We start from the raw sequence: 22747 nt of genomic DNA, 5'->3' as shown, positions 1-22747 counted from the left end.
ATAAAGCCACTTTTATTTTTCAATAAATCTGTAGGATACTTATACATTAAGGACAATTTTTTAAAACTCTTGGAAGTGTGTGTTTGAATATAAATATGCAAACATAGTTTATACATACATACACTGTAATAAAGGTATATTATAGTGCATCCAAGATTACTGAACTGTGATCATGTTTCTTAACTACCCTGTCTCAAGAGCATCCCATGCACCAGGCACTGTATCGGCACTCAACTTAATTCCCTCATTTCATTATCAGCACTCCATGAGGTAGAGATCGTTATCCAATATTAAGATGAGAAAACAAAATTTCAGAGGTTAAATAATCACCCAGATTCTTTCAACTTAAAAGTTCCAGAACTAGGATTTATGCCTAAGTTTCTCTAAATAAACAGATTTCTAAGAATGTTCCTTTTCCCCAATCTTAAGGAACTATAAACTATCAAAGCACTGCTTATAGTATAATCTTCAATATTGAAATCATCTTAATCCACACAGGTGTGGTCACAACATTTTATAAAGCTTGTGGGATTAATCATAACACTAGCTGAGGAGGTCATTATGCCTATCAATTTTCTACCAAGTATAGGACAGAGCAATGCAATCACTGTATAGAGAATACGACCTCGGGGTACATTAGAAAACTCGTGTACATTAGAAAATCTTATAGTATGTATATTCTTTCTCTCCAGAATGATTCCTGAAATTGACTTTAAGTAGAAGCACCTGATTACCATTACATGGTAAAATAATTATATTACTACTGGAAAAAGCAAACTACCCATTCTCTTATGCTCTTCCTCTACATCCAATTGGATATCTGTCAAAAGTCCTGTAACCCAGTAAACACAGAGAAGAATTCATTATGAGGATCATTATTTCCCTTCTCAAACTCTGTATTCAAACCACAGAGGGTCCAGTCGGCAGTAATTTTCTTTCATTTTAAAGCAACTTATAAAACAAGAATGTAAGCTTAATGTAGGGTGTATTTCCACTTATTGCATAGTGTAAAAGTGATAATGTTCAAAACTTATGGAAACTCTTGAACTGAATGAACTCCTCATTCCCTAAAACTTGTTCACAGATAGGTTTCCAAGTTCAGTATGTTCGATGTACCACATAGAAGCTTCACAAATAATTTTTCACGTTAAACAGATTGATTTTTACAGGACTCCTGGAAGCTTAACATATAAGCTGCATTCTGTCTGTCTAGAAAAGCCCGAGATAGGATTATCCAAATGTTACCCTTAAAACAGGCACTGTGCCTCCCTATCAGCATTCCCCTACCCCACTCCTCCGAAGAAGCCGCTCCTATCCTGTGACATGAGCTGCCATGCGACATGCTTTAGCCAATGGAACGCTAGGAGGTGGGGACAGACACGGCCGCGAAACAGCAATTTACAGAACCCAGAGTCCCGGCTCCTTCTGCCACAAAGAGAGGCTGTCTTTCAGCGCTGGTCCAGGAACGAGGAGGACACAGGAGGGGCAGAGTGGCAACGGATTCATCAGGGACACGAACATGAGTGAGAAAGAAACTTTTACTGCCATAAAACACTAAGACTTAGGGACTCTGTTTGATTAAACAAAGCTCTGCCTAAGCTGACTAAAACAGCATTAGTTCCCAGGTTTACCGAACCCTGGGAACCATTTTGCTAGGTAACATGTTCCAAGATTTGTTTCCTTTACTCCTGATTTTGAATGGCATATTTTCTATTAGTTAATACTGTACTTATGATGAACATATATGTATACTAGAAGCATAAAGTGTCAGTTTTCTTAAATTTTGTCAGCATTTTCTGTCAGTATCTGCTTACAGTCAATAAAAATACTTTACCAAAGTAATCTAAATGACATTCAGAGATCAAAGATCAGATGGCTTCTTAAGTCAAGACTGCCATACAATTGCCTATTAATGATTTAGTTCTCTGAATAGGTAATATAAAAGGTCCTGCTTTATTTTCTATATATATATTCATATTTAGAAAACTCAGAATATTGCCACAAATTTAATTTTCTTTAAATCTCACTATACTCACTCCCTTTAGAATTGGTAATTGAGAACATATTTGAAATTTCAGTATAGGTATTCAAATCTTCTGTAGTCTATTCTGCTGACCCAGTAAAACCACAGTCAATGGTATCCTAACTGCCATTCATAAATCCAGAATTTGTATTTTTGACTTATGCCTTAAAAGATAGTACAGAAAGGAGGAGAAATAACTAAATCTCAGTCTTCTCACTGGCAATAAGATTTTGTTGGTGTTTCAATATCCAAGTAAACACACTTACGAGCTAAATGGCATTTATTTTTACAATGCAAACAATCCTAGACTGTAATAGTCGGAAGAATGGTTCAGAGGCCTTATCATATCATAAAATCATTAAAGCAACATTCAGTCATATAATTACTAAAACAAAAAAGCACACGCAGATTTTCTAGACAGACCTAACAGGCTATCAAAAATGCTTAAGAACAGAAAGATTCAAGTTTACCATGAATTGAAAATTTGAAGAATAAGCGCATGTCCTGAAAATTGCAACTAAACAATATTTACTAGTTTTGTTCATTTTATGTCACATTCCTTGGTCTTATAAATCATCAGTTCACCATAAAGTATTCAAACATCAGTAAACCAATCACACGTTTTTATTCCCAGACTGAGAAAACTATGCATTTAAGTAATCATTATTAAAATTAATCCTAAAATATTCCAAAGGAAGCAGTTTTGAATACAACTTCTGTACAAAAGGACAGAATGATAGTATGTGAGTTTCAAAGTCTGATATAATTTGCCACATGTATATATTTTAAAATCTCAACTTTTTCTTCACTGTGTGTTTTTCATATTCAAAATAGTTTTATGGTACTGCTACACCCACTTCTATTAGTTTTAATAGTTCTTTTGAAGCTCCCATAATGCTTTTTGATGCGGATTCACTTTTCATTTAAAGCCAAAGGCAATATAAAAAGCTTTGAGGGAACAAACCAATGTAATATTTACTAAGACATGTATTCTCTAGATAACTGGGGACTTCAATAAATTGACTTTTTACCAATAGCCCATTACATTGGAGAAACAAGTCAGAGACTCTGAAATAGTTAACTTTTAAAAATTAATTACTTTAAAGGAAAATTTAACTTACTTGATAATAGAGATTACGTGTCACTTTAAAAAATACTAATAAAATTGACGAGTAAAAACACACAATTATCACACTTCCCTGATCAATACGGAAGGTGAATCCATCGGATGGGAAAAAGTTGAGACCAGCTCTGACACCACATAGCTCTTGACTGCTCCACTGCTTCCAGGTAAGTAAGTAAGACGCACCACGGGGCTGCTCTTACCGGTCAAGTCAAGACTTTCCATTGTGATGTCAATGGAACATCAGAACTTCCAACTTCTGTGATGCAGCAGGATTCTGTGGAGGACCCATAGCAAAGTGATTAAAATGGTGAGCCAGGAAGCCCCTTCCAACTACGCTGACACTCAGTCTCCTTTAGCAAAATCATCTCTAAATAAGATGTATTAACAGCCAACCAATCAAAGTCAGGAAGATGATTAAACATCCCTGGACTAACACTACTGAGGAAAAAAAGGCCTAAAGTATTTATCGTCAACTTTAATTTAACAAAAAGATGATTACTAAAATTACTCAATGGGAATTCTGAGGCCAAAGTTACAGACACAAAGAATTACAGGCAATTAGTTCTTAGTTTGCTGACTAAATTCAGGTATAGAGTTACAGGCGAATCCTCTGGAAAAACATGGAATTAAAATGACATCGTGACTAAAGTCAAGTTATTTCAAATGACTGGTTCAACCGAACCAGTTAAAGCTTAACCACAATTAAGCTATGGTTCAGATGCTTATATTTTATCTTTTAAATGTTTTAAAGATGAATGAAGCCAAGATAGTTCTTTTATTAAGGAGTGGGGGAACACATACAAATAGAGAAAAGCTGTTATAAATTACTTTCTAATGACATATGATGAAATAAAAGAAAGGGGATTGAAATCAAGAGTGTACAAATTAAATAAAATTTTATATTAATACTGCAAATATAGACATATATCTAAATTATCATTTTTTGTGAAATATTTTTTATTTTTAATGTTTCCAATTTATTTTTAATTAATTAATTTTTAAAATTTATTTATTTTAATTGGAGGCTAATTACTTTACAATATTGTGGTGGTTTTGGCCATACATTGACATGAATCAGCCATGGGTGTACATGTGTCCCCATCCTGAACGCCCCTCCGCCCTCCCTCCCCATCCTATCTCTCAGGGTCATCCCAGTGCAGCGGCCCTGAGTGCCCTGTCTCATGCATCGAACCTGGGCTGGCGATCTATTTCACATATGGTACTATACATGTTTCAATGCTATTCTCTCAAATCATCCCACCCTCGCCTTCTCCCACAGAGTCCAAAAGTCTGTGTCTCTTTTGCTGTCTTGCATATAGGATCATCATTAATATAGACATATACCTAAATTATAATTTTTTTTAATTAAGCTATTTCAGTTTCTATGTGAGACACATTCATTGAGTTTCCCAAGTGCTTCACATGGTAATGCTAAATCACACTCAACTAAGAGATAATTCCCTACTCCCTTGTGTAGTATGACAATGTACTTCCTTACAATCAGTGGGCCACAGACACTTCAGAAACTGGATCACTCCTGGCTTACTGCTTGATCAAGCAGCTAGTCATTCTACGTGTTTTTTCAGCTAAGGTTTTTTTTTCAGCCACTACAATACGGAAATATCAAAAATGTGTAATGATTCATTTGAGGAATCCTAACTAGACTTAGATGATTCAGCTGTCACCCAATACTACACAAGAAAAAAATAACCAGAAAGAAGAAAATATTAAATGGTCTTACATGGCTTCTCACAAGATACTACTCATTTATCCACATTTTTTAGAACAAGGGCATGTCTGAAAGAAGATATCCAAATCTCTGAAGAGTATTACAAGGGACACATGAATACTTTCAAATTAAATGCTTATATTGTTACGAAGGAAGCGTACAATTCCAAAAACTGATTAAATAAATGGTATAAAAGTCTCTCCTTAATTATCATAAACTAGACAGCTAACATTAAAACTGCTATTTTAAGAAAATGACATACACTATCTTATATATTTATTTCCATGCTTTTTCTTCATATAAATTTATAAAAGCCACTATCAAGAACCATTAAAAGAAAAATTATGAAATAGGTAAAAATCATGAATATCTATAAATAACTATCAAGTAAATTAACTGGTATAAACTTTTAAAAAATGAATTTAATTCATACTGCCACAACTGGGAGAGAGGACACAACCCTTATGGCAGAAAGTGAAGAACTAAAGAGCCTCTTGATGAAAGTGAAAGAGGACAGTGAAAAAGCTAACTTAAAACTCAACATTCAAAAAACTAAGATTATGGCATCCAGCCCCATCACTTCTGGCAAATAGATGGGCAAACAATGGAAACAAGTGACAGACTTTATTTTCTTGGGCTCCAAAATCACTGCAGTTGGTTAACTGCAGCCATGAAATAAAAAGACGCTTGCTCCTTAGAAGAAAACCTATGACAGACCTAGACAGCATATTAAAAAGCAGAGACATCACTTTGCTGACAAAGGTTCATATAGTCAAAGCTATGGCTTTGCTGTAGTCATGAATGGATGTGAGAGTTGGGCCATAAAGAAAGCTGAGCGCCAAAGAATTGATGCTTTTGAACTGTGGTGTTGGAGAAGACTCTTGAGAGTCCCTTGGACTGCACGGAGATCAAACCAGTCCATCCTAAAGGAAAATCAATCCTGAATATTCATTGGAAGGACTGATGCTTAAGCTGAAGCTCCAATACTTTAGCCACCTGATGCGAAGAACTGACTCCTTAGAAAAGACCCTGATGCTGGGAAAGATTGAAGGCAGGAAAAGAAGGGGACGGCAGAGGATGAGATGGCTGGATGGCATCACCGACTCAATGGACATGAGTTTGAGCAAACTCCAGGAGCAAGCTCCTGTCCATCAGGACAGGGAAACCTGGCGTGCTGCAGTCCATGGAGTCACAGAGTCGGATATGACTGACTGAACTGATACTGCCACAGTTGGGAGAGGAGGGTCCAAAACTAACTTGGATAGCGTGGGTTTAATTCTTGGCGTGCTACAGTCCACAGGGTCCCAAAGACTGGGATACGACTTAGCAATTGAACAACAAATTTTTATTTTAGTTTAGAGATTTGCTTACCTTTTAGTTTAAGAAAGTGCAGGCTATCTGAGAAATAAAGTATGTTATATCCTATGTACAGAAGTTCTGTTAGGAGCTCAAAAACAAACTCTCACTAATCTTAAGGTACATTTACTGATTTGTTTTTATAATCAAATATATACCCCCCAAACAGAACAAATCTATACTTTACTCCGGAGAAGGCAATGACACCCCACTCCAGTGCTCTTGCCTGGAAAATCCCATGGATGGAGGAGCCTGGTGGGCTGCAGTCCATGGGGTCGCGAAGAGTCGGATACGACTGAGCGACTTCACTTTAACTTTTCACTTTTGTACACTGGAGAAGGAAATGCCAACCCACTCCAGTGTTCTTGCCTGGAGAATCCCAGGGACGGAGGAGCCTGGTGGGCTGCCGTCTATGGGGTCGCACAGAGTCAGACACGACTGAAGCGACTTAGCAGCAGCAGCAGCATACTTTGATTATTGTTCAATAATTTATCACATAGGATGTAAATATCTATGGATAAAGTGGGCAGGGAGAGGAAGGAGGTTGATTGCACTATAACCAATGAGGATTTTAAAACTCAGGGTAACAAAGAAATCATGCTGGACTTAGTTAACTTAGGAGAGAGCAGCCAAAGAATCAGCCGGGGAATAAGCCACAAAACAGAGGTCAATTCCAAGGCTGAAGATCCTGCCTGAGACAGACTCCCTTTGAGTTCTGAGCCACACTGAGAGACTCCAGATTTTATCTGGCTATTACAAATGCCCACACGGTAACTTCAGAAAAGCAGTTTCAGCACAGGCTGTTCTGTTTGCATTCAAGTTACAAAGCGACTTCATAAAATGTTCTGATTTGATGGAAATGGGCAGCTGTGTGAGGGGTCAGAAGGACAGGTGGGCAAGAAGGGGAAATGTCTAAAGGGTGGATACAATCCTGCAGAATGGTGACTCGTGTCTGCCCTTAGACCAAAGCCAGGGGAGATTTTCCACTGGGCCACCATGCCTGTCTCTGTTCTCTGGGTCACACGGTGCTTCCTCTCAGCCCTCCCTTCCACCCACGTAGGGCCTTGGATTCCCAACTCCCAAGGACTTCAGTCCCACTAGCTCACTAAGAACCTGCTCCTTTTTCAAGGCCCATTTCCCACCCATGAAACTGCCTCCCGAAGGGTGTACACCCAGCCAGGACTGACCTGCCACAGCTCAGGATTCCCTCTGAGAAACTATCATGGCAGGCGGGAGTGCTAACGTTTAATTATCTATTATTTACCTCTTAACCACAAACAGGACATCTAACTTGGCATCTGAAAAAACCATCATAAAGATTTGGCCTAAGCAACCGCTGAAATATCCCAAAGCACCTGGCTTCTTGATGGTCTACACATTGCCCCTTGGGGTACGATGTTTTGAAAGCTTATTATATTAAAAAAAAATGAGATGCCACTTTTTACAATGCAATAGGCTCCCTCATTAGTGTTAATGTCCAATGTAATATTCAAGGCATATCATGGCAAAATCCCCTTCTAGGCCAACACTGTATGTCTTGCATCCTGATGTCACTACAACCTCGTCAGTGTAGCAGAGACTCCAGGCAACCAGGCCCGTCCACTTACATGGAAGAATATTTAATCCCCACGAATGACTGCTTTTCTGATGTTTTCATCAATTCTCTGGGTAATAGATTAAGCTTTAACTAACTCATTTTCATACATAACCCTAATTCAATCAAGCTCAATAAAAGTCATTCTGAACTGCAATTATTTGCTAAGGAACAATTGCATTCAAATAAAAAAAAAAAGGCAAAACAAAAACTTGCTGGGCATGATACAACGCACGGTACAGACTGCCTCTCCATTGGAGCCAGAAACAACAACAAAATGAGCCAAACTGTTAGAGAAGGAAATAATACTTTTCCTCATCTTCCTGAAAATAGAATATTCGTGCTTTTACACTGGAAGAAAAGCAAAATGGAGACCCAAGAAAGCAGATTTAAAAATTATTATTTTCAATTATGTTTATGCTCTGAAAGAGGCTACATTTCTAATCTAAGAGGTAGTATGACCTCTGAAAGGCAAAACTAGTCCAGGTCACAAATAACAGTTTTAACATCCGCTCTTTCACTCCGTCTTCCACCGGCTTTCTCCATTTTCCTAACAATATGTATTCCAATCATCACTTTACAAAGTAGGTGCTCTCTACAAGATATTTCCTGTCATAAAGCTACTTCCTCAATTCACCCTCTTATAAACTATATGTTTACAAGCAAAATGTAAATGTTGTTTATAAATAAAAGCTAAATACAAAAGCCAAGCTCTTACTTCTATGTAAATATCATACTTGTACTCCAAAAGAACTCATTAACTAAAGTTTCCCAGCCTTGTGTGCGCATAAGGCCCCCTACTCACCCCCAAAGTATTTAATACTCTTTTCATCTCCTCAGTAGTAGCCCCAGGCACATTGCAAAATAATATAGTACTGAAAATGCATACTGGCTGCTATGCAATTTTGGTCAACCAATTCCACACCTCAGGTCACTGTGGTAAAGCGGAGGCCAGAGGATATTTTTATCTAAAAATGATAAGCTCCCGTTAAATCATTTGCTAAAATAAATTACCTTTATGCAGACAAAGATAAATGCTTGGAGATATATAATACATATGCTTGTTTTAAGAAAGAGTTGTCTTCTTTCATCATTCTTATTGTCACTGGCTCCACTTTATTATTTTATTAAGGTATGAAAAAAGACAACACTTTTGTTAAAATCACCCACCTTGCCTGTCTTTACAGCTGAAGCTTATTTCACAGGCATTTCTGCTCAGGCACCAATCCTTAACAGAAATTACAAGTGTCAGCTACACTGAAAATGGAAATGTCTAAAGAGAAAATGCAAATCTGAAGTATCTTTGTTATCACCTTCCCACCCCCACTGTTGCATTTCCTCATGACCCAGAGTCTTTCACAGCTAACAAACCTTAAACATAGTTTAAAGAAAAAAAGGAAAACAAGTCTTAAGAGTTCACTAGACAATAACAGGGAAGCAAAGTAACTATTAATACAAGTCATTACCATCTGTCCATCTGTTTGGGATTCCCAAAAAGGTGTTGAGAAAAACACCAGCAGGCAGAGATAGAAAACTCTAGCATTCACTGTTAGACCTCCTAAAATAACAAGATGAAAGATTTGGAAATCCTCTCCCCTCCAGTACTCAGGATTGACCAGTTATAAAACTATGCTTTAAAAACTACCTTCCACCTGTCTACATGCCAAGAGTACAAAGATGCAAATGATATAACCTTTTATAGAGAAATTAATGATGACTTATGATGTATTAAAAATGCAAACAGCATTATGAGATTGCTGTTTTCTGGAAGCTAATGATCCAGACAGGTAATCAAACTCACACTCACACACACACACACACACATATACAGAGTTACACAATAACAGAAAGAAATGTGTGATGTCAAAATGGTAAGCAAAGAATTTCCCCGAAGTTAAGACTGTGCAAGGAAATCTTTATGTAGGAAATGAAGAGGATGGAGAAGGGTGTCATGGGCACAGGCCCAGATGGGGCCTAAGTTTATTAATTATGCAGGAAGGGGCAGGAGGCGGATCTGGGCTCACATCAGACGGTGGAAAACGAAATGTAGGCAAGTGAGAGTAATGCAACCTGCTCTTCTTTTTCTCTCTGCACAGTCTCACAGACCGCAGAGCACAGTTAGCAGCATGGTGTTCGGCAAAGCATACTGACCTTAGGGCCAAACTTGTATCCCTCATCCACTGACTCCCCTGCCGCTGTGAGCCAATTCCTGAGACTCTCTGAGCCTCCACTCCTCATGACAGAAGGATAACAATTCCTACACCTCTACAGGTTGCCTTAGATTATTAGAAGATGTTATAAATACAACGGATTTGGCATATAGGAAGTGCTCAATAAGTGTTAGTGAGCGCACTGGAGTTAAAACTATGTGGTAGAAAAGCAATAAAAAAAGTAACCTTGTGAATATGCTGAAGTTTGCTTTGAATATTCTCAGTATTTGAATCCTAAGTAAATTGCTAGTGTTTCAAACAGGTAGATTTTGTTTTAATTTAGGTAGTTTTAACATACGTTTAATTCTGACAATCTGAACAACCACTTTTTACTCCTACCAATTTCAAGCTACATTAACTGATTTGATAATGTGGACATTTTATTTCAATGCTTATTTGCCGTTAAGACTGTTGTTTCCGGGACCATGGTTTCACCTATGAATTTCTGCAGTTTCCACAAGTAGAGGTGGAAAACGAGCAGGCATTAGCCTAGTCAGATGTTCTGGCAGGGAGGCCCTGAATGCCTCTTCTATACTCTTGTGAACTATATAAATGTGCCTTTGACCTTCGCAGGCAGGGGAAATTGCACACTTAAGGCAGAGTTTCACTTCCAGAAAGAGTATAAAAACCTGCTTGCCAGCAGCTGTATGAGGCACACGGACGGGGACCCCCAGGCACTCTGGGAAGATTCATTAGCTCCATCAAGCCACTGAGCTGCAAAAGGTAAGGTTAAAATAATGCCAGCCCTGTGGGATATCGCATTTCCACATTACTGTGGCTTAGTCCAAGTAAACCTCGGCCTACACACCTGAGGAAGTACCCTGTATCTTCAGGGAGCGGTTCTGTGAATGAAACTCCCTGGAGGGATCTCAGGACCACTGTGACCTTTGAGGTAAGAAAGGATTCCTTTAATCAGCAATCATTCACAATAGACAGAAAATCATACTCTTAACTTAGTCCAAAGTCAGTTGATAAAAAAAAAAAAAGGAAGTCAGTTGTGAGCAATTGACATAATTGTAAATGGAAAACATTGTTCCCAGAAGTAAAGGACACTGATCTTTCCCTTTTCTCCTGTATTACTTAAACTGCACAAAGACAATTTAAAGAAAAATAAACATAATGTACAATTCTGTCATATAAAAATCACATCTCTATTAAAATCTATATTATGTAATTAAAAAACCATACTATCCAAAAAGAGTCCTTGTCCTTTTCAGGTGTGCCTAATGGGTATCTAGCAAGTAGTTCTGCAGCAGAAAGACTCTAGCTCCAGATATGTTGATGCCAAGAACATTGATGATCAGCCAGTCAGTCAGTTCAGTCCCTCAGTCGTGTCTGACTCTGCGACCCCATGGACTGCAGCACACCAGGCCTCCCTGTCCATCATCAACTCCCAGAGTTTACTCAAACTCATGTCCACTGAGTCAGTGATACCATCCAACCATCTCATCCTCTGTCGTCCCCTTCTCTTCCCGCCTTCCATTTTTCCCAGCATCAACTGTCTTTTCCAATGAATCAGTTCTTTGCATCAGGTGGACAAAATACTGGAGTTTCAGCTTCAGCATCAGTCCTTCCAAGGAATATGCAGGACTGATTTCCTTTAGAATGGACTGGTTGGATCTCCTTGCAGTCCAAGGGACTCTCAAGAGTCTTCTCCAACACCACAGTTCAAAAGCATCAATTCTTTGGCGCTCAGTTTTCTTTATAGTCCAGCTCTCACATCCATACATGACCACTGGAAAAACCATAGCTTTGACTAGATGGACCCTCTGTTGGCAAAGTAATGTCTCTGCTTTTTAATATGCTATCTACATTGGTCATAACTTTTCTTCCAAGGAGCAAGTGTCTTTTAATTTCATGGGTGCAGTCACCAACTGCAGTGATTTTGGAGCCCAGAAAAATAAAGCCTGACACTGTTTCCACTGTTTCCCCATCTTTTTGCCATGAAGTGATGGGACCAGATGCCATGATCTTAGTTTTCTGAATGTTAAGCTTTAAGCCAACGTTTTCACTCTCCTTTTTCATTTTCATCAAGAGGCTCTTTAGTTCTTCACTCTCTGCCATAAGGATGGTATCATCTGCATATCTGAGGTTATTGATATTTCTCCTGGCAATCCAGTTTGTGCTTCATCCAGTCCAACATTTCTCATGATGTACTCTGCATATAAGTTAAATAAGCAGGGTGACAATATACAGCTTTGATGTACCCCTTTCCCAATTTGGAACCAGTCTGTTGTTCCATGTGCAGTTCTCACTGTTGCTTCTTGACCTGCATACAGGTTTCTCAAGAGGCAGGTCAGGTGGTCTGGTATTCCCATCTTTTTCAGAATTTTCCACAGTTTATTGTGATCCACACAGTCAAAGGCTTTGGTGTAGTCATAAGGCAGAAATAGATGTTTTTCTGGAACTCTCTCACTTTTTCGATGATCCAACATATGTTGGCAATTTGATATCTGGTTTCTCTGGCTTTTCTAAATCCAGCTGGAACACCTGAGAGTTCACGGTTCATATACTGCTGAAGCCTGGCTTGGAGAATTTTGAGCATTACTTTGCTAGCGTGTGAGATGAATGCAACTGTGCGGTAGTTTGAGCATTCTTTGGCATTGCCTTTCTTTGGGACTGGAATGAAAACTGACCTTTTCCAGTCCTGTGGTCACTGCTGAGTTTTCCAAATTTGCTAGCATATTGAGTGCAGCATCATCTTTTAGGATTTGAAATAGCTCAACTGGAATTCCATCACCTCCACTAGCTTTGTTCATAATGATGCTTCCTAAGGCCCACTTGACTTCCCATTCCAGGATGTCTGGCTCTAGGTTGGTGATGACACCATTGTGATTATCTGGGTCGTGATGATCTTTTTTGTACAGTTTTTCTGTGTATTCTTGCCACCTCTGCTTAGTACCTTCTGCTTCTGTTAGGTCCATACCATTTCTGTCCTTTATTGAGCCCATCTGTGCATGAAATGTTCCCTTGGTATCTCTAGTTTTCTTGATGAGATCTCTACTCTTTCCCATTCTATTGTATTCCTCTATTCCTTTGCACTGATCACTAAGGAAGGCTTTCTCATCTCTCCTTGCTATTCTTTGGAACTTTGCATTCAAATGAGCATATCTTTCCTTTTCTCCTTTGCCTTTCGCATCTGTTCTTTTCAGGGCTATTTGTAAGGTTCCTCAGATAACCATTTTGCCTTTCTTTTTCTTGGGGATGGTCTTGATCACTGTCTCCTGTACAATGTCATGGACTTCTGTCCATAGTTGTTCAGGCACTCTATCAGATCTAATCCCTTGAATCTATTTATAACTTCCACTGTATAACTGTATAAGGGATTTGATTTAGATCATTCTGATATGAAGACACAAAGGAATCTGTTCAAAAACGACCCACAGTGAAGTGTTAATACACTCCCTTTTGAAGTTATTTATTCACAAAGCAGTAACTCCTAGGACAAATAATACTATATAATAATCAGCTATGTTAAACCAGAAAGATCCAAGAAACTGCCCGTAGAGGAAAACAGAAAGGTCAGTTACAACGTTTCCATAGCTGAAACCAAGAGGTTAAGTGACTGGACAGAAGGCATTCAGCTAGCGTGTGGCCAAGCTGGACAGCACTCTGTGACTCCACACTGCTTGCCACCCCTGTAGGATATGATGTTAGCCCTGACTAGAGACCCCATTCCATCGTGGAATCCCAGAAAGCGGAAGGGAGTCAGTCTTCACTCAGTTCAACCACACAGCAAGCCAGACGCAGAGCTAGCCAGAACCAAGCGCTCCTGCCATCGGTCAGAGCACTGTCCCTCGGCACAATGCTCTCTTCTGGACGGTCATCCATCAGTTTGATCTGAGAGCAGGTGGCTCCAGACCAGATGACATCAGATCCCTACTCTTCTTCTGGTCTTCCACTGGAGCAACATTTCAGGGCTGTCAAGAGAATGATGCTTCTTGGCTCTAGAGCACTTTCCCCTTTCTAGTCTGAACACATCTTTTAGTTGCAAAAGCAAGCACAAAAAAAATTTGTGTTTCTAAATACTCTTACAAATACCTAGGAGTGGGCTTCCCTGGTGGTAAAGTGCTTAAGAATCCACCTGCCAAACAGCGACACAGGTTCAATCTCTGCTCTGGGAAGATGCCACAGGCCACACATGTTCCCCAATTACTGAGCCTGCGGTCTAGAGCCCCAGACTCACAGGTGCTGAAGCCTGCGTGTCTAGAGCTCATGCTCTGCAACAAGAGAAGCCACCACGGTAAGAAGCCCATGCTCCCTGCAACTAGAGGAAAGTCCACGCAGCAACGCAGACCCTGCACAGACAAAAATAAATAAATAAATCTTTAAAAATTTTTTTTTAATTTAAAAAACATATACCCTGGAGTAAAAAGTTAATGTTTGTTTATGTAGGGGGAGGGGGAGCATACAGAAACTCTGTACTCTCCACCCAGTTTTGCTGTGAACCCAAAACTTCTCTAAAAAATAAAGTTTATTATTTTTTTTAAAGCTACTGTCAATTTACTTCATTCTAACAATTTTAAAATCATATACACACTAGCAAACGACAGGCCAATAGCAGTTAAGAATTTACAAACAGTAATTATCCCTTTAAATGCTGACGCCCACCAGAAACACCTAGTAACAATTAACTTTATGTTCTCCATTAAACCTAACCCCATGCCCTAGAACATCAATCTCTGTACAGTATACGTGCTTCACTGATCACTAATCCTCATTAAATGTCTCTGCTCCTCCAGCAGTCATTTCAAGTAATGTACAATATTTGGCTCACACTAAGCCAATTCCAAAAAAAAAAAAAATCAAAGGAAATATTCTCCTAGTACTCCCATTGATTTGACAGAAGAAGGATTTATCCTTTGTGGCTAATTCCAGCACAGTGACCCTCAGAACTCAATGTTATACAACCTCAGAGGCCACCAATCACACAGGACTCACAGTGAACGGTGACATGTATATATGCCTTGCAAACATCTGTACTAGTCACGGCTCTCAATCCTGCTAGTAAGTATTTTGAAATTTTAACTTTTTTTAATAATTAAAATCAGATCTTGTCATTTCAAGTTAAAAAGCAAACTCCCTGTAGATGCCTTACTTAAAAGGGGAGAATAATCAGCCACAGAAGTGTGTTTTTCTATACTGGCTTTTCTTAAACAGAAATTACAGGCATACATGTTTTTGCCTGCAAGGTATATGTGTATCTCCCATTTTCTGGAAACAGAACATTGACTTTTAGGAAAATACTCCACTTTCTCAAGGTCCATGCCTGGAGTGGGACTGACCTAATTCTTCTCAAGCTTCAGGGATAGACGTATTAACCCAGGCTTGGCCCATCAGCTTATTTCATCTTCTGGAATGAGAAACGGGCGTAAAACCTGGATCAGGACACAGCATGCAAAATAACAGGTATGTACAGATACATTATTACTACTGTCTGAAATGAGAGGAGAAAAGAAAGTACAGTGGCTTGCAGTTTTGTTTTCATAAGAGGAAAAGAATACAGTAGCAGTGGATCACACATAAACCTCCTGAATAAAAAAATGAAAGGGAGTATTGATTTATTTCACTTTATTTCAAATCTTAATTTCAATCCATGTATTTTAAAAATCTGGCACATCATAACATTCAGTAAGTCAAGATGTTTAAATTTTCAATCTGTACTTCTGTAGCACCAATTTTCTTTCAATTTATATTTCCTATAAAGAGAAGTTTCAAGTTTCAACAAAAACACTGAAAAACGAGACAATGTGACTTCTAAAACCAATTCTAAGGGCATTTCCATCATGTATGCCATTATACTTAAGTGGATATTGGCACACAATTCATTCTCCATACCTGAAATTATTTTATCGTCAGATTTAGGAAGAAAAAAAAACAACATGGAATAGTTAGGAATAGAGTGATTTGCTTTAGTGAGAGTTACCATACATATTTCTGGAAAAAATAACCAATTTTTAAAGAAAAAAAGTAAAATATAATGACACGAAAGCTATTCTGAATATAATCTTTAAATCTGTTCTGTCTATGACTCTGCTTTGCTTATTATTTTTTAGATTCTATATATAAGTGAAATCATACAGTATTTGTCTCTGACCTACTTCACTTAGCATAATACCCTATAGGTATCCATGCTGTAATGAATGGCAAACTCAGTAAATGAACTTTGCATTGCTTTTTATGGATACGTAGCACTGCAGTGTATGCATGCATGGGGGGCGGGGTGTTGAGATCTCTTCTTTATGTATTCATCCAATGGACATGTAAGCTGTTTCATGCCTTGGCTACTGTACGCAATGCTGCAACTAATGCAGAGGCGCATCTATCTCTTTGAATTCGTGTTTTTACCCAGATAAATATCTAGAAGTAGAATAACTGGATCATATGACAGTTCTGTTCTTAACTTTTTAAGGAAATCTCTATACTGTTATCCAAGTGGTTGCACCAATTTATATTCCTACCTACAGCACGTAAGGGTTCCTTTTCTTTACATTCTTTCCAACACTTGTTATTTCTTATTTTTTTTAATAATAACCTGAATACCAATTTTAAAGGGAATCTTCTCTGCAAAATAAGTTACTTTAATAGATACAAACAGTCACAAAAAACAAAGAGTTGGGTATCGCACAGTATATTGGAAATTATTTTCTTCATAAATCCTTCATATCATTTTTACTTGACCCATACCATTCATAAATATATGCAACATGTTCACATATGAACAAACAAATACATATGACCAAATCTCAACTCCCAAGTGCTGAATTCTACTGCAACTCAGATTCCAGAAGGTGCTTGCTATAATTTAAAAGCAATAACATAAGCACTTGTTTCCTACTTTGGAGTAACATGGAAACAATGAAAGGAATATCATTTAAATGTAAATTACGACCTAGGATGTATTTCCAAACATTAGCTATACCAAGAAGGCTTTTACAGTATTCTGTAAATGTCAAACTCTGCTTCAACAACACAATTAAAACTGAACCTCAGTTACTCTACTTGGGGTAACAGTACCTGGAAGAAGAGTAATTACATCTTCTGGAATGTGGTTCACAGTCTTCCATGAATCTAGTCACCGTCAAGGGCTTCATATAAGGAATTTCTGGGAATCCTCAAAATACAGTCTAAGACACAGACTTGAATAGAAATCTATTTATCTATAATAAAATCTGCAATACAATTCAACACTGTAGCTAACAAGATAGTTTTAAATAATCAACAGCTTCCCTTTATCCCATACGCCACTCCCATTCTCCTTTCTCCCTTCATTTTACTGGTATTTTTTTCTTCCAGTTTTACTGAAATATAGTCGAGATATGGCACTGTATAAGTTTAAGGTGTACAGCATAATGGTTGGCCTTACATATATCACAAAATGGTTACCACAATAAGTTTAAGGAACATCCATCATCTCACTCAGATATGAAATAAAAGTAGAAAAAAAATTTTTCTTGAGATGAAAATTCTTAGTATTTGTTCTGTTAACCTCCATATGTAACATAAAGCAGTGTTAATTATATTTAGCATGTTGTACACTATATCCCTAGCGCTTATTTACCTTATAATGGGGAATTTGTACCTTTTGACTACTTTCATCCAATACCCCCTCCTCCCACCTGTGGTAACTACAAATCTGATTTCGTTTCCTATGAGTTTGTTTCTTCGTTTTGAAGTACATAATCGACCTACAACCCTACGTGAGTACTTGCTACACAACATAAAGAATCGTCATGTCTACTCATTTCAAAATAATCACTGTGCTAAGTCAAGCTACTAGACATCCCCATGCAAGGGTATTAGTCACTGACTGTATTCCCCATTCCGTACATTTCATACGCGTGACTCACTTATTTTGCAACTGGAAGTCTGTCCTCCTCATCGCCCTCATCTACTTCATTCCTCTCCTCAAGCCCCTTCCCTCTGGCAGCCACCTCCTTGTTCTCCGTACCTGTACCTCTGTTTCTGTTTTGCTGTGTTCATTCATTTATTTTTTTAGATTCCACATACAAGTAAAATCACACGGTATTTGCCTTTCTCTCTCTGACATATCTCACTTAGCATAATGCCCTCTTGGTCCATCCATCTTATTGCAAATGTCAAGATTTCATTCCTTTTTATGACTAACACTCCACTCAGCCACTCATGTCTTTAGACTGGAGCATACAGTCCATTTGTGTTTAAAGTAATTATTACTAAGTGTACTTACTGTCATTTCATTAGTTGCTGTGGGATTGTTTCTGTAGTTCTTTTTGTTCCTTTCTTCTTTTGCTCTTTTCTCTTGTGATATGACTAACTTTTGGATCATGTTTGGACTTTTTCTTTGGTATGTGTATCTAGATTTTTGGTTTGTGATTACCATGAGATTTACATACAGCATTCTATCTCTCTATATTTGTGATTCCTTTAAGTTGCTGATTTCTTAAGTTCATCATGTTTTCACTGCATTTTCACCGCCCCCCCCCCACAATGTTTACTGTTTCTTACACACTTCACATTTCCTGTTTTTGTATGCCTTAACTAAGCATTGTAGATCCAGACGATTTTACTCCTTTTGCTGTTTCATCTTCTAAACTAGCTTTGTACATGGTTGACTTACCACCTTTACCCTCTATTTGCGTTACCAATGAGCTTTTTCCTTGTAATCTGCATGTTTCTGGTTGTGGCCATTTCTTTTGTGATAAGAGATGTCCCTTTAACATTTCTTGTAAAGCTGGTTTGGTGGTGGTGAACTCCCTTGACTTTTGTTTATCTGTAAAATTTTGGATCTCTTGATCAAATCTAAATAAAAGCCTTGCCAGGTAAAGCATCCTTGATTGGAGGTTTTTCCATTTCATTACTTTACTTAAATATATTGTTTCACTCCCTTACGGCCAGCGGAGTTTCTGCTGAAAAATCAGGTGACAGTCTTATGGGAGTTTCTTTGCATGAACCTGTTGCTTTTCCCTTGCAGCATTTAATATTCTCTCTTCAATTTTTGGTATCTTAATTACAGTGTATCTTGGTGTGATCCTCTTTTGGCTGATCTTGTTGGGGACTCTGTGCTTTCTGGACCTGGATACCTGTTCCTCTCCCAGGTTAGGGAAGTTTTCAGTTATTTTATCTACAAACACACCTGTTTCTCTCTCCTCCTTCAGGGACCCCTATAATGTGAATGTTAGTATGCTCCTTGTCCCACTGGTCTCTTTAAATTATCCTTATTTCTTTTCATTCTTCTTCTGATCAGCTTCAGTGATCTCCACTACTGTGTCTTCCAACTCACTTATCCGTTTCCATCATTTAGTCTACTATTGATACCGTCTAGCTTATTTCTCACTTCTGGATTCTTTCTATTTGGTTGCTCTTTATATATTCTCTTTGTTAAACACCTCTAACTTTTCTCTCTACACAGCCATTCTTCTCCCTAGTTCTTTGATCATCTCTACCATCACTACCCTGAACTCTTTCTTGAATAGACTGCCTGTCTGTACTTCACCTGGTCCTTCTTCTGGGGCTTTAGCTTTTTCCTTTGTTTTGAACATATTCCTCTGCCACCTCATTTTGGCCTAATATGCTATTTTCATTTCTGTGTATTTGGTCAGCTGATTTATATTTCCTGATCTCAGAGAAGCAGCTTTTTGTAGCAGACACCCTATGTGTCCCAGCAGCACATTCCCCTCTGGTCACCAGAGCTCTATACTCTAGGGGTGCCCCTTCTATGGGCTGCAGGGTCCTTCCCTTCTGACGGGGTTGAGTATGTGGGCAGTCTGGCAGGTGTGGCTGGCCCAGTTCAGTTGCTGGCCAAGCTCTGCCTTATTTAGAGGATGCCAGGCATTAGTGGGCAGGGCCAGGTCTCAGAGACTTCCCAGGGTTACTGCTGGCCCACTCGTGGGTAGAGGCAGGCCTGTGGGTCTCTGGCTGCAAGGCCCTGGAGGTGGTGGAGCTGGTACTGGCCCACTGGTAGGCAGGGCTGAAATCCAGAGACCCCAGGCGTTAGTGCCTGCCTGGTGGTGGGTGAAGTTGGTCCCTGCATTAGTGCTAGCCCCCGAGGGCTCAAGGGCCGTAAGGCAGCTGTGCTGGTGTTACTGCTGTCCAGTTGCTCAGCCGCGTTCCACTCTTAAGACTCCACAGACCGCAGCACACCAGGCTTCCCTGTCCTTCACCATCTCCCGGAGTAGTTGCTCAGCCGTGTTCCACTCTTAAGACTCCACAGACCGCAGCACACCAGGCTTCCCTGTCCTTCACCATCTCCCGGAGTTTGCTCAAACTCATGTCCATTGAGTCGATGATGCCGTCCAACCATCTCATCCTCTGTCGTCCCCTCCTCCTCCTGACCTCAGTCTTTCCCAGCATCCAGGTCTTTTTCAACAAGTTGGCTCTTCCCATCAGGTGACCAAAGTATTGGAGCTTCAGCCTCAGTCCTTCCAATGAATATTCAAGATTGATTTCCTTTAGGATTAACTGGTTTGATCGCCTTGCTGTCCAAGGGACTCTCAAGAGTCTTCTCCAGCACCACAGTTCAAAAGCATCAATTCTTCGGTGCTCAGCCTTCTTTATGGTTCCTCTCTCACATCTGTACATGGCTGCTGGAAAAACCATAACTCTGACTATCCCGCTCTTTATTGGCAAAGTGATGTCTCTGCTGTTCAGTATGTTATCTAAGTTTGTCATAGCTTTTCTTCCAAGGAGCAGTATGTTCCTGTCTGACTAGTACCTTGCCCTGAGACGTCTAAGAACTGGAGCCTGGGGCAGGCTGGTGAGGGGGCTGGTGCCAGTGCTAATAAACCAGAAGAAAAATTCCAAAATGGTGCTTCCCAGATCCAATATCCCTGTAGTACAAGGAGGTCCCCAAAACAGCTGCTGCCAGTGTCTATGTCCCAGGGGAAGTCCTAGTTCCCTCCACCTCTCTGGGACGCACTCTGTGATCAGCAAGTGAGAAGGATCCACACTCCTTTCGAATTACCACTTCTGCCCTGGGGTCTTGGAGTATGTGAGATTTCGTGTGCACGCTTTAAGAGTGGAATCTGTGTTTCTACAGCCCACTGGGTCTGCCGAAAGTAAGCCCTGCTTGGCCTTCAAAGCCAGTGTTCTGGGAGCGTGTCTTCCTGGCTGGGCATCCTGATGTGGGGCTTAAACCCCTGGTTCCTCGGGAAGAAGCTCTGCAATCGGAATTATCTTTCTGTTTGCAAGTCACCCCCACCCTCTGACCCCAGGGACATGGGTCTTGACTATCACATCTTAGCCCATCCTACCTGTCTCACTGTGGTTCCTTCTTTATATCTCTAGTTGTAGAAGATCTTCTCTTCTAGTCTTCTGATCTTTCTCATCAACAGTTGCTCTGTAGATTGTAATTTTAGTGTGCCCATGGGAGAAGGCAAGCCCATGGTCTTCCTCATCTGCCACATGCCACTCCTCCAAAGCCATCACTTTAATGCACTTACTATTTTGAATACGTGTTAATTTTGCACAGAACTGAGAGTGGTACATCAGATAAACAGAGATATACGAGTGGACAGATGCAAAAAATCTCTTTTGAGTTTCTAATATGATAAGTCAAATAATATTTTTCTTTTATTTATTTCCTGAGCTATGTTTTTGTTTTGTTTGTTCTCAGAGCAAAACACAGTTGAAGATTCAACTCTCTGCTCACCTCATCCTCATCATGACCTTAAACCTGGGTCACCCAACATTTGGTAAAGAGGATGGTGGGAACTGGGGGCAGGAAGAGAGAAAGGGTTAATAAGGCTAATGTAAACCTGGCAATTCCCAACATACCGTAAGATATATTTTTCAGAGACTACAAAGTAGCTGCAAGCTATCTAAATTTCAATGTACAAGGTTCCAAAAACGAGCACAGTTTCTGTCTGAACATTCAACTACACAGCACAGAATCTAACAAATACACAGAACTGTCTGTTTATGTGTGACATAAAGATTTAAGATTAGCATAAGAAAAGTATTATAAAACTGGTCCTAAGGAAGATTAAAGCTGAGGTTTGCTGTCCTCAAACTTTCTTCACAAATATTCCCACCTCCCCCAAAGACTTCTCATGCCACCACAGGAAGCAGCAAGTTTCACTCCATCATCCTCTCCATCAAAACCTACTTTTACATCAGTGACTAAGTATGTGTACCAAGCAGTAAAATTTGCATGGTAACAAGCATTCCACGTTACCATCAATTCGTGTGCATGCTCCATTGTGTCTGACTCTTTATGACCCTATGGACTGTAGCTCCCCAGGCTTCTCTGTCCATGGGCTTCTCCAGGCAAGAATACTGGAGCCAACTGCCATTTCCTCACCAGGGGATCTTCCTGACCCAAGGATCAAACCCATCTCCTGCATTGCAGGTGAATTCTTTACCCCTTGTCATTGGGTGAATCCTCCAAAACAATTAAAAAAAAAAGACCCAAAGGCAGACAAGTAACTCCCCAGGGGTCTTTAAACCTTCTCACTGGGACGTGCTAGGTACCTGGATTATGTCCCAGTAAAAAATCTCCAACTGTGGAGTAATAAGAGTAGGTAACATGAAGGTACACCCACAGATTTATAAGTAACCACCATCATCTTCTCTTTATCTGCTTTTATATCACTGAAATGGAGCACAGTCTAAGCTGAGTAGCATCAATGGGATAGATGATAAAAGTCTGAAAGAACTGAATGGGGATCCCTATCTTACATGAGAAGCATATAAAATGACATATTGCAATATGAGTCAACAGAAGCACTCA

General features: G+C 39.4%; 1 protein-coding gene across 12 annotated transcripts in view; it reads right to left on the bottom strand.

Annotated features, from left to right (window-relative positions):
- BBX (BBX high mobility group box domain containing) overlaps nucleotides 1-22747 on the bottom strand; it is a 299562-nt gene that overhangs the window by 152865 nt on the left and 123950 nt on the right. For 8 of the 12 annotated variants that reach the window (XM_043448957.1, XM_043448969.1, XM_043448958.1 and 5 more), the window contains one exon: nucleotides 3350-3423. The exons of 3 other annotated variants lie outside the window; for them this stretch is intronic. The gene's annotated coding sequence lies outside the window, so the exon portion shown is untranslated. Of the gene's footprint in view, nucleotides 1-3222; nucleotides 3246-3349; nucleotides 3424-22747 lie in introns of those variants that run through there. One more of the 12 variants, XM_043448968.1, reaches the window with a different exon arrangement.

The sequence above is a fragment of the Cervus canadensis genome, chromosome 27, assembly GCF_019320065.1.
Source record: "Cervus canadensis isolate Bull #8, Minnesota chromosome 27, ASM1932006v1, whole genome shotgun sequence".
NCBI lineage: Eukaryota > Metazoa > Chordata > Mammalia > Artiodactyla > Cervidae > Cervus > Cervus canadensis.
The sequence above is the reverse complement of the archived record's forward strand: the minus strand, read 5'-3'. Positions and strand labels throughout refer to the sequence as shown.